This window comes from Stegostoma tigrinum, chromosome 45 (genome assembly GCF_030684315.1).
Source record: "Stegostoma tigrinum isolate sSteTig4 chromosome 45, sSteTig4.hap1, whole genome shotgun sequence".
NCBI lineage: Eukaryota > Metazoa > Chordata > Chondrichthyes > Orectolobiformes > Stegostomatidae > Stegostoma > Stegostoma tigrinum.
Genome location: NC_081398.1, coordinates 506,947 through 517,168, shown reverse-complemented (window position 1 = coordinate 517,168; position 10,222 = coordinate 506,947). Strand labels below are relative to the sequence as shown.

Sequence of the window (10,222 nt, the reverse complement as noted above, 5' to 3'; positions counted from 1 at the left end):
GCTGCATCTCACTATTATAGATGTAGTCACACCTGCAAAGCATGCAATGCCCTGCGTACGCAGGTCACTTAATTCTACATTTTGTAATCTGAATGAAATATCAAATACTAGTTTTTAATAATACCTTCTTTCATTTTGCTAGGACATTTTCAAGTATTTCAAAGTCAGTTTTGCAATGTAGGGGATTACAGCACAGCAACTTCTCATAAATGACTGCAAGACCAATCACTGAATGTAATAATGTTGATTGAAATGCCAATATACTGGAAGAATTCCTCTGCGTTTTGGAAAGTGCCCTGGGATCTTACATGTCTACCTGAGAGGGCAGAAATATTTGGTTTAATATCTCATTAAAAGTATAGGCAGGGTATGTCAATAGTTTCATCAGGAATCTATATTGAGACCTCAACAGAATAAGAATATCCAAGTTGCTGAAGACTGTAAGATTTGTGCTTATAGGAGCAGAGTTGCAAAAGGGACAGCTGACATTTACAGGAGTAGGAAGTTGGTGCTGGTTACATAAACCACACTGAACTATATCTAGGTACACTCCTGAATACCTAGATACAGTGTTAAGTTCTGGACTCTACACCTCAGGTAGACCATATTGGCCACTGAAGAAGTATGGCACAGTTATACCACAATGATCCAGGGTTTTAGAAAATTAAACTGAGAGTTTATAAAATTGATGGGTAAACTAATCAAGGGGTTAAAATGACAAAGGATTGTAACAGGGTAGGTACGGACAAATTATTTCACCTGATTGGAGAAATCAAGGGGTCAGGAATATCAAAATTACTGACAGTCTACTCTGGAGTGAAATCAGCAAGCATTTCTTCTCACATAAGCCAATGGAAATGGGAAATTCTCTCCTTCAAAGACTAGTGGTCAACTGGAACTTCCCAGAGATAGTTTTATTTGTGTTAAGTGATGTTATGAAAGAGAGTGGGACAAGCAGATACTGAGGGGATTTACATAGTGCTGAAGTAAAATTTGCCTTTATTTAATTGATTGGTGAAAAATATTACAGAATTTAAAAGATTATATTCGGGTTATTCTGTCACTGTTTATGCAGCTTGCTTTAAGAGGAGAGAACGCATCCAGTAAAATCTTTCCTGATGGTTATAACTTCCATTCTTGTGATTCAGTTTTGCACCTTATTCCCATGTGCCTATATCTTCTCTATAATGTGGGGATTAAAACTGTGAACAGTACCCTCCTCAGTGTGATCTAACCAAGGTTCTAAGTTTAACACAATGTTTCTGCTTTTTCATTTCTTTCCCATCAAGATCAGACCTCAGCACTTTGCTTTTTTATAGTCTAGTTAAGATACGAATTCATCATAGATTTTAATTATTCTGGCACAAAGTTATACAGTTCCCTATTAGCAGGTGAGGGTCCTTTTTCTGAAAAAAGCACCTTCTTCAACGGATGCAAGAACATCATCAATACCATACAGACATACACTTACATTCGGAAAAAGGGTTTGGTATTCACTACCAATCCTACCTTGTTTTCGTGATGCTTATTTTCCCAGATTTTAGTCTCTGATTTCTGAGCATTTACCTGCTGAGATTGGGCTGTGGGAAACAACAAAATACTGAAGACAGTTGTTGGATTTTGGTGTATACTACAATCTGGATAAAACTGGTGTCAAGTAGGCATAGCTTCACACAGTAATAAGCTATATAGCAACCCATATCTGGTCAACCTCCCATGTATGGTGAAGGGAAGAGTCTGGAAACTATCACACACTTTTCTTACATAGGCATCCACTCTCTCAAAGGCCACCAGTTGACTAGAAGATCCAACATTGGAACAGCTGAGCCAGGTCTGCATTGTACAGCTACAGCAGCAAATGTTTGATATCAACACCTTAATAAGTTAAGAGCCCTGATATGTGGTGTAGCGGTCCTCACCTGGACTGTGTATCAGTAACATGTTAGAATACTAGAAAAATTACAAAGTCTCCAGTCCATCCTGCAGAGGAAAGAGGGAAAATCACACAAATGTTAATGTCCTCCATGAAGCCAGCTCCACAAGCATACTGGAAAATCTGCTGCAACATTGATCGCCATGGATTCAACACAGTGCTCAGTTGCTCCCCACCAGCTCCAATCCTCCGTTCTCAAATGTCTAGCGTTCCAGGAGAACAAGGGAAACACTTCAAAGGCATTCTGAAGCTCTCCTTGAAATATATCAGCATTTTAATTAATGACTGTAGGAATCTGTAATGGATGTTGGCAATCAAGCTTCCTTTGACAGCACCTTACCCAAATTTACAACCTCCACCATTTAGAAGAAAACTAGCAGATAGTCAGAAGCCATAGAATAATATAGCATCGAAACAGGCCCTTCAGCCCAAACTAATCCATGCTGACCATGGTTCCCACTCAGCTAGTTCCCATTGTCTACATTTGGTCCATATCCCTCTAAAGCCTTCCCATCCATGTAACTATCAAGTGGTTTTTAAATGTTGCTATTGTACCTGCCTCAACCACTTTCTCCAGTTGCTGGAAAAGCTCAGCAGGTCTGGCAGCACCTGTGAAGGGAAAATCAGAACCCAAAAAGCTCTGAGGAAGGGTTAACTCTGTTTTCTCCTTCACAGATGCTGCCAGACCTGCTGAGCTTTCCCAGCAACTTCTGTTTTTGTTTCTGATTTACAGCTTCTGCAGTTCATTTGTTTTTTTAGTGGAACTCATTGCGAGTTGTGTTTACACCATTGCTTTGGAAATGATTTGGGTGGGGGGGGGGGGGGGTGCGCGGTGTAGGAACGATCAGCCAGCAATAGGTAATTCATTGATTTGTGCAGTTGCAGTTTTGGGTGTCAAAGGACAACAGCTTTCTGACTGAATTCTGGTCAAGGGAGTACCTTGGTGCTTCACAGTCAAACAGGAAAAGTCTCTGGACTGCTCCGGTTTATATCTCTCTGTAGTAAAAGTACCTGAAGCCTGAAAAAAAACATTTATTTTCTCCCATCTGAACATAAGAACTAGGAGCAGGAGTAGATAATTCAGCCTCTCAAGCCTGGTCTGCTGATGCTGTTGGCTTTAACCAGTAACTGAGAAACTCTAATTAATCACTCCTGTGAAGAAGTGAAAAAAACCTGAGGAAAGGGAATTGAAGAAGATTTTCCAGGATATTGCTTGGATGGGAGAGTTTTACGTTATGAGGAAAGATTGTATAGAGTGCAGTTGTCTTACTTGGGAGCAGAGGAAACCGAGCGCAGACATGATTGAGATATATCAAACTATGGGGTGCATAGACAGGAAGAAACTTTTCTCCTTGAGGAGATCAATGACCAGGCAGCATATGTTCAAGGTAAGTAACAAAAGGTTTCAAGCGATGTGAGGAAAATCTTTTCAATCTGCAAGGGTGGTAGAAGCAAAAACCGTCATAACATTTAGATGTGCACCTGCAATTCCAAGGTGTACAAGGCTGTCAGACAAAGGCTGGAAATTGGAATTAGAATACTTAGGTGTATTTTTTTTTTGACAAGTGCAGACTCAATAGGCCATAGGGCCCTTTTCTGTGCCATAGACCTCAACAACTCTAAGGTCTTAGGAAGCAAAAGGAACATCTCACCAACCCTCGTGCGCTGGTGCTTTTGAACTGTTTCCCCAGCCAAACAAAACCAAAATGTCGAGTACAGCATGCTCATTCAGGATGGCACGGTAGCTCAGTGGTTAGCACTGCAGCCTCACAGCGCCAGGGACCCAGGTTTGATTCCAGCCTCAGGCGACTGTCTGTGTGGAGTTTGCACAGTCTCCCTGTGTCTGCGTGGGTTTCCTCCGGGTGCTCCGGTTTCCTCCCACAGTCCAAAGATGTGCAGGCTAGGTGGATCAGCCATGCTAAATTGCCCGTAGTGTTCAGGGGTGTGTGGGTTAGAGGGGGATGGGTCTGGGTGAGATGATTCAAGGGGCGGTGTGGACTTGTTGGACCGAAGGGGCCTGTTTCCACACTGTAGGAAATCTAATCTAATTTGTTCTATTATTGCCATATTAATCCACATCCTTTGCAGTTTAACATTTTCTTCACAACTAAACTGGTTTTGTGTCACAGGGACACTCTTAAATAATGGGAAATATTTCAACTTCCAAAAGAATAGCAAACATATTGCAAGCAATAATGTATTTAGGAAGGTATCTTCAATCTTCAGACCAGTTGCAACTGATGGGATGCTGCTGCTGCATACATCCTGTATCCAAGCGTGTTGAGATGGAATCAGGGTCCTAAATGACATAAAATGACTCAGACAAAATGAGAATGAACAGGGGATTTCAACCATTGCATTGCAAGTAGTCAATCACTCACTGAGTTTAGGGAGTTAATAGTTCCTCAATACTACACACGAATGGGACCTTTTACAATTAAATAGGATAAAATGGTACTTTAAGTGGAGTAATGGCGAAGAACTAAAGGAGACTATCAAACCAATGAGCTTACTCAAGGAAGGAACCCAGAATCAGTAGCTGCTAATAAAATGGATTTTCAAGCCAGTTGATGTCTTTTGTTTTCTTCCTCTTTTGTACGTCTTGAAGAATAGTTAAATTGTGCAACCAAAGTTCTGGGAGACTTAGTTGTACTACAGATGCTACTTCATCACTGGACAATTAAAGTGCTGCTTTAACATGACCATTGCATATGCATCATTGTAAGTGTGCTGAATGTGTGAATACACTGTCAAAAATGTCTGATTGATCTGTGTTGCAGGCAGCAGCCTCAGAGACCTTATAGTGAGTCTTGCATATATGGGACATGGGACAAATCAATTGAATTTGAAGACTAGCTAGTCACTTCAATGGTCCTGGTGATAGCCATAAACAAATTGCAGAGGAATGAAGTAATCACTGTCATGAAAACTGAACGAGGCCATGAAGGAGCCCACATGCTGGGCATAGTGGGGCTTTTCCAAAGACTAGTGTTCTGTCATGCTGCTGCTGATTATAATGTGGACAATACTGAAGACAGAAAGCTTCAACCAACAAGGAATCATTCACATGCTTGACGAAGCAGTTGGATATAACCAAGGAATCCTACCCACCCACCTCAGTGAATACTAACTATCCCAGTGGGCTTGTGGATCGAGATTAGAGCAACAGACACCTTAGCACCCACAACACCAACTGGAAGAAAATAATCCTCGATCCTGAGAGACTGCCTAAAAAGGAAGGGAAGATCAGCATCCTGCACATTTCCTCGGCTGTGATGGCAGTATGACAATCTGGTTAAATGCCTAGTTATTCTAAAGAGCGTCACTGTGTGGCATGATGACCACAACATCTAAATTTTCTATCTAATTTCTCCAGGCAGTTCATTAACAAACTGAACCGACATTTTCCTGTCTTTAGCTGTCAATATCTGTGATCCTCACAAACACAAATTTCCATGTAAATGGAAACATAAAACAAGTAGCATAAAGTTGCAGTCCCCCAATGCATACATGTACTTTGATGATTCTTTATACTTACAAAGGTTAAAGCTTGTTAGATAGATAAGCAGGAGGAGGACTATTACAAGTGACAGAAACCGGAGGATCTTTCCTTTGCTGCACTTCATTCCCTCCTTATTCATTGTGGGGAGATTTTTAAATCAGATTTTCAGACTTAAAGTGCTGTCAGACTGTGTTCCATCTTCTCACTGCTTGCGAATAAAAGTCTTATTGACAAAGTGAAGCCTTTGTTCCCTCTTGTGAAATGTCTAATCAGTGTTTTGCCTGTCACTGCAAATAAAGAGATTCCAAAGTCTCATTTCCCTCCCAACAATCATGAAATGAACACACTAGAAAGTTAAAAGGGAAATGCCTGCATTATTAAAGTGCTGTAACATAATGTAGGCACATAGCAATATTCTATTGCAGACAGATAGTATTACACTACCAGATATGAATAAAAGCATGTAAAGTACACAAACAAACTGTCCAAGCTTGATCATGGTTTTAATAAAAACAAAATACCACAGTGCTGGAAATCTGAAAGAAACACACATTTAGAACTTCCTCAGAGAGGCTGTTATATTCAACAGGAACTGTAAATTGTTCATCCCTCCAGAGGCTACCAGGCCTGCAGTTTTTACAACACTTTGTTTTTAAATGCAGTTTTGGCTTTCCTGGCCACTGGGGGCTGTCGATAGACCTGGCCTGGTCACTGGCTGAAATTTTCCTTTTGATAGTTCTGCAGAAGTGAAGATGAATAATTTAATTCACCTACTGGTGAGGCGGTGGTGTAGTAGTAACATCTCTGGACTGGTAATTCAGGTACCCCAGGCTAACGCCTTGGAGACGTGTTCAAATCCCACCACTGCGGCTGGTGAAATTTATATTCAGTAAAAAAAACTACCTTAAAGGTTGTAAAAACCCAACTGGTTCACCAATGTCCTTGAGGGAAGGATGTCTTTTGTCCTACCATTTGGGCAATAACCTAGCCAGCCACTCCAACAACCCATTAATTATTCTAAAACCGAGGACATCCACAAAACTAATATCTGAGAATCTCCCAGCATCTGACTTTCACAAGATTTCCATCAATGGAGATTCTGCTCAAATCAGTGCAAAACCAAGCAATGGAGAACAAATTAATTACTCCAAAATCATCATTGTTGGGCTCTGTTACTTATCTGTCAACTGCCATTCACCCTGTAGTAAAACTCTATTAATGAAACTGACACCAGCTTTGCTTAAATAGATGGCAAAAGATAAATTATTCAAATGTATAGAATCCACATAGAATTCATTATTTAATTTTCACACACACCCATTACACAGCAAAATGTACTTATTCCTAGGTGAAAGCCTTTCCCTTTTCTAGCTCTCTCTCTCTCTCTCTCTCTCTCTCTCTCTCTCTGTCTCTCTCTCTCTCTCCCCCCTTCTCTTTCTCAACCCAAACTGATTCTGACTTTGATACATCAAACCAAGAATAGCCATCTGGTGTATAGATCTCATTACAATGACAATGGTACATATTTATTTCAATTTGTGCTATCAATTCATCTATTTTAGTTAAAAACATCAATGTCCAATGAATCTGTTACTTTTCTGCAGACTGAAAGAGAGGTTCATATTAATTAAGAACAATCTAACCCATTCTACTCATTAGCAGTGGAGTTGAGTTGAAATTTGGAAACAGCATGAGTATCATCTGTCTCAATTTACTGAAATCTGAACTGCTGAGAAACAAACTGTCTCAACAGAAGGCATTATAACCAAAGGTAACATTCAGATATTTGAGACGATAATGTTCCCCTATCCTAGGATAACCCTAGTCAATTTCAGCAAATGCAACCAGGGTAGAAATCTGAAATCACAGGAAAAGAAATAAATTGACAATTGTGATGTAATTTAAAATAAATTTAATAAGAAATGAAATTTTTACTATTAGCTTGCTTTAACTGCCCTATTCCCCAGTTTGTTTTTGCTTATATTGAAGATTTTCGATCAGAGCTCGATTTGCCATGGACACCAGCTGCTGTTGGGCTTGAAGGCTTCACGTGCAAGGATTGCACTCGCCCACGTAGTGCCACTTTTCCACGCCCCGTGTTTAACCACCGGTTCTGAAAAGAATAGCAGTTTTTCAAGTATCAGTCAAAATAATATTTACCTACTAGCCTGTTGTGATCTTCTGCATTCTCATAAAAACATCTCCCATCATACAAGTCACAGTATCCCACTTTTAATACAGTGATGATAGTAAGCCAACCTTCTTCATTCTTCTGCAGCCTTCAAAATGTATGACTACACTATTCTTCACATCTACTGTCCAATGGATAGGACTGTCTTTGCCTGGTTCAAAACAGACAGTCAAAGAATCAATTGTAGTGGCTCTATTCCTGTTCCCACAGCTGTTTCTGGATCTCGCCAGACATAATTTCTTGGCATCTCCTGTTTTTAACCCATAACTGCCAGCTGGCAGTGTTATCAAAAGCACAACAGCAAATTCCACAGATGCATTCTTAATCAACCTGTTTTGACATGGGGCCTGATCTAGTCCTTCTGTCCAAAAGGTAAGGACTCTACTACAATGCACAAGACTGTACAAATTCCAAACTATACACTGACAAAATTCAGCTCCACATAACTAGCAGCACCTCCTGATTCCTGCACTACGATTTGCCATGTTGCTTATCAGACAAAAAGACTTCGAATCTCCGTGGATTATCGTGAAGACCAAAGCCACTGTCTTCAGTCCCACCAGAGTTTCTTTAACCTTATCTTTAACAACCTCTTCCAGGCAACCGTCTGTGATCAAACCAACTGTTGCAAACCTTTGAGGCCCCAAAAACAAACTTGTGATCCAATATCTTCTCCACCACCAAGAAACTACTTTCCTCAGTTGACTGGACGATTGGTTTGTAATGCAAAGTGACACCAACAATGTAGTTTCAATTTCCACATTGGCTCAGGTTACCATGAAGGCCCCACCATCTCATCCTTGCCCCTCACCCAAGGTGTGGTGATACTCAGGTTAAACTTACCACCAGTCATTTCTCTCTTATGAAAGAATAGGCCTATAGTCCTCTTGGACTGTGGTGACTTTACTTTTTAAAACTTACTTTTTCAGAATATCGGCCCTTTCCGTCATTGTCTCAGCCCAGTCTCTACTGAAATCCTCACTGTGTTAGTTCCGGAGTTGTCTATTGAATGTATTCTTGCTCCCTCCCATCTTCAACACTACAGAAATTTCGGGTCACCAAAATCTTTACTCACTGGATCCTAAAACACTGACTAAATCCTGTTCCACCATCACTCCTGTGCCTGCTGACTTACATTGAGCATTGATTTGGAAACACCTCAAGTTTTCAAATCTCTCTATGGTCTTGCTTCACCTTGTCTTTAAACTCCTACAGCCTGCAACATCCAAGATCTCTCCACTTTTCTATCAGAACCTTGTGTTTTAATATCTCTAAGAATATCAACTATTCCTTCAGCTACCAGGGTCCTAAGCTCTGGAATCCTCTTCCTGTGCCTTTCTCGTAAGACATTTCTTAAAATCTATTTTCCAAGCAAGCTTTTGATCACTTTTTCCTAACAACATTTTTTATCTTACAATGTTCTTCCAAATTACTTTAGGATGTTTCATTGCATTTTACTTTACACAAAGTTGTTATTGTATTTGGCATGTCATCAGACAAAGTTTGACAATTGCTCTGCAAAGCAGTTTGGACATTTAACCGATAAAGACACTATCTATAAAACACAAGTTGTTGCTCCTCCCCACTCACATTGCTTCCACTTCCAGAAAATATTGTAGTTAAGCCTGTGGTCTGTTGTGTCGGCCTCAGGACCTTTCCAGCTTTCAGTTCACACAACAGCCCTTCGTTGCTTGAAGAAGGGGATGTCATGTTGAAATACACTTGCTCTGCAAAGTGAGTGAGATAATTTGTACATTATAGCCAGGTATATGCTAACCAGAGATTATACAATACAGACACCTATATGCTAACCAAGGGTAGATTGTCTGATATTCACCAGACTAGGGACAAGTAGAACAAGAAACTTATGTTAAATATGTATTAACATAAAGATAGACTGCCTGGCAGAGAGTGACTAAGGTTAGTATCTCCTCAACGTGACTTCAACATTTACCATCAGCACAGTCCAGTAAAACACTAACAACCTTGGTCTGTTGAATGGAGGTATAAAATTAAGATTTGTTCTTCAGGGGTAAACACATACATAGCAATTTCATATTTTGTCCTAAGAGTTTAATGCTGGTGTTTGTTTCTAAATAAACACACTCCTGCTTCATTTCATTTCAGCAATCGCATAACCTTCTACATATGGATGTATACTCAGTAATCCACAAATTGTTAAGATAAAGAAGATGAAAGGAACAGTTTTTGAATAAAAGTTTCAATTGACAAAGTTTGACCTGAAATTAAAACATTTGCTACTCTGATCATTCTGGTATCTCAATGACTGAGGCTATCATTTAGTAATGAACAATGGATGGACTTGTATTGTAGGAATTTGTCAAGATTGGCCAACTTGAGATGGTCTATATTCATTCTACATAGCAGACCTACAAAATACGCAAAAGGTGAGATTGAACTTTAATGTTTTGTGTCTGAAACGCACATCAGTATCCAACACACTCTCCTGTTCATTTTCAAAGCAAATATTCCACAGCTGAACTGACCTTCACTTGGAAACCGAATCGGAGATGTCATCCCGTTACATACAGGCAGAGAGGATGTTTGAGAGTTGGACAGTGGAAGGGATGTCGGC

General features: G+C 40.0%; 1 long non-coding RNA gene across 1 annotated transcript; it reads right to left on the bottom strand.

Annotated features, from left to right (window-relative positions):
* Positions 1–19: 19 nt before the first annotated feature.
* Positions 20–5,716, bottom strand: LOC125448712 (uncharacterized). The gene is made up of 3 exons (XR_009443443.1): positions 5,472–5,716; positions 1,510–1,580; positions 20–316 (listed from the first exon to the last, which is right to left on the bottom strand). It is a non-coding gene; the product is annotated as an uncharacterized LOC125448712 (long non-coding RNA).
* Between the last annotated feature and the right edge of the window lie 4,506 nt (positions 5,717–10,222).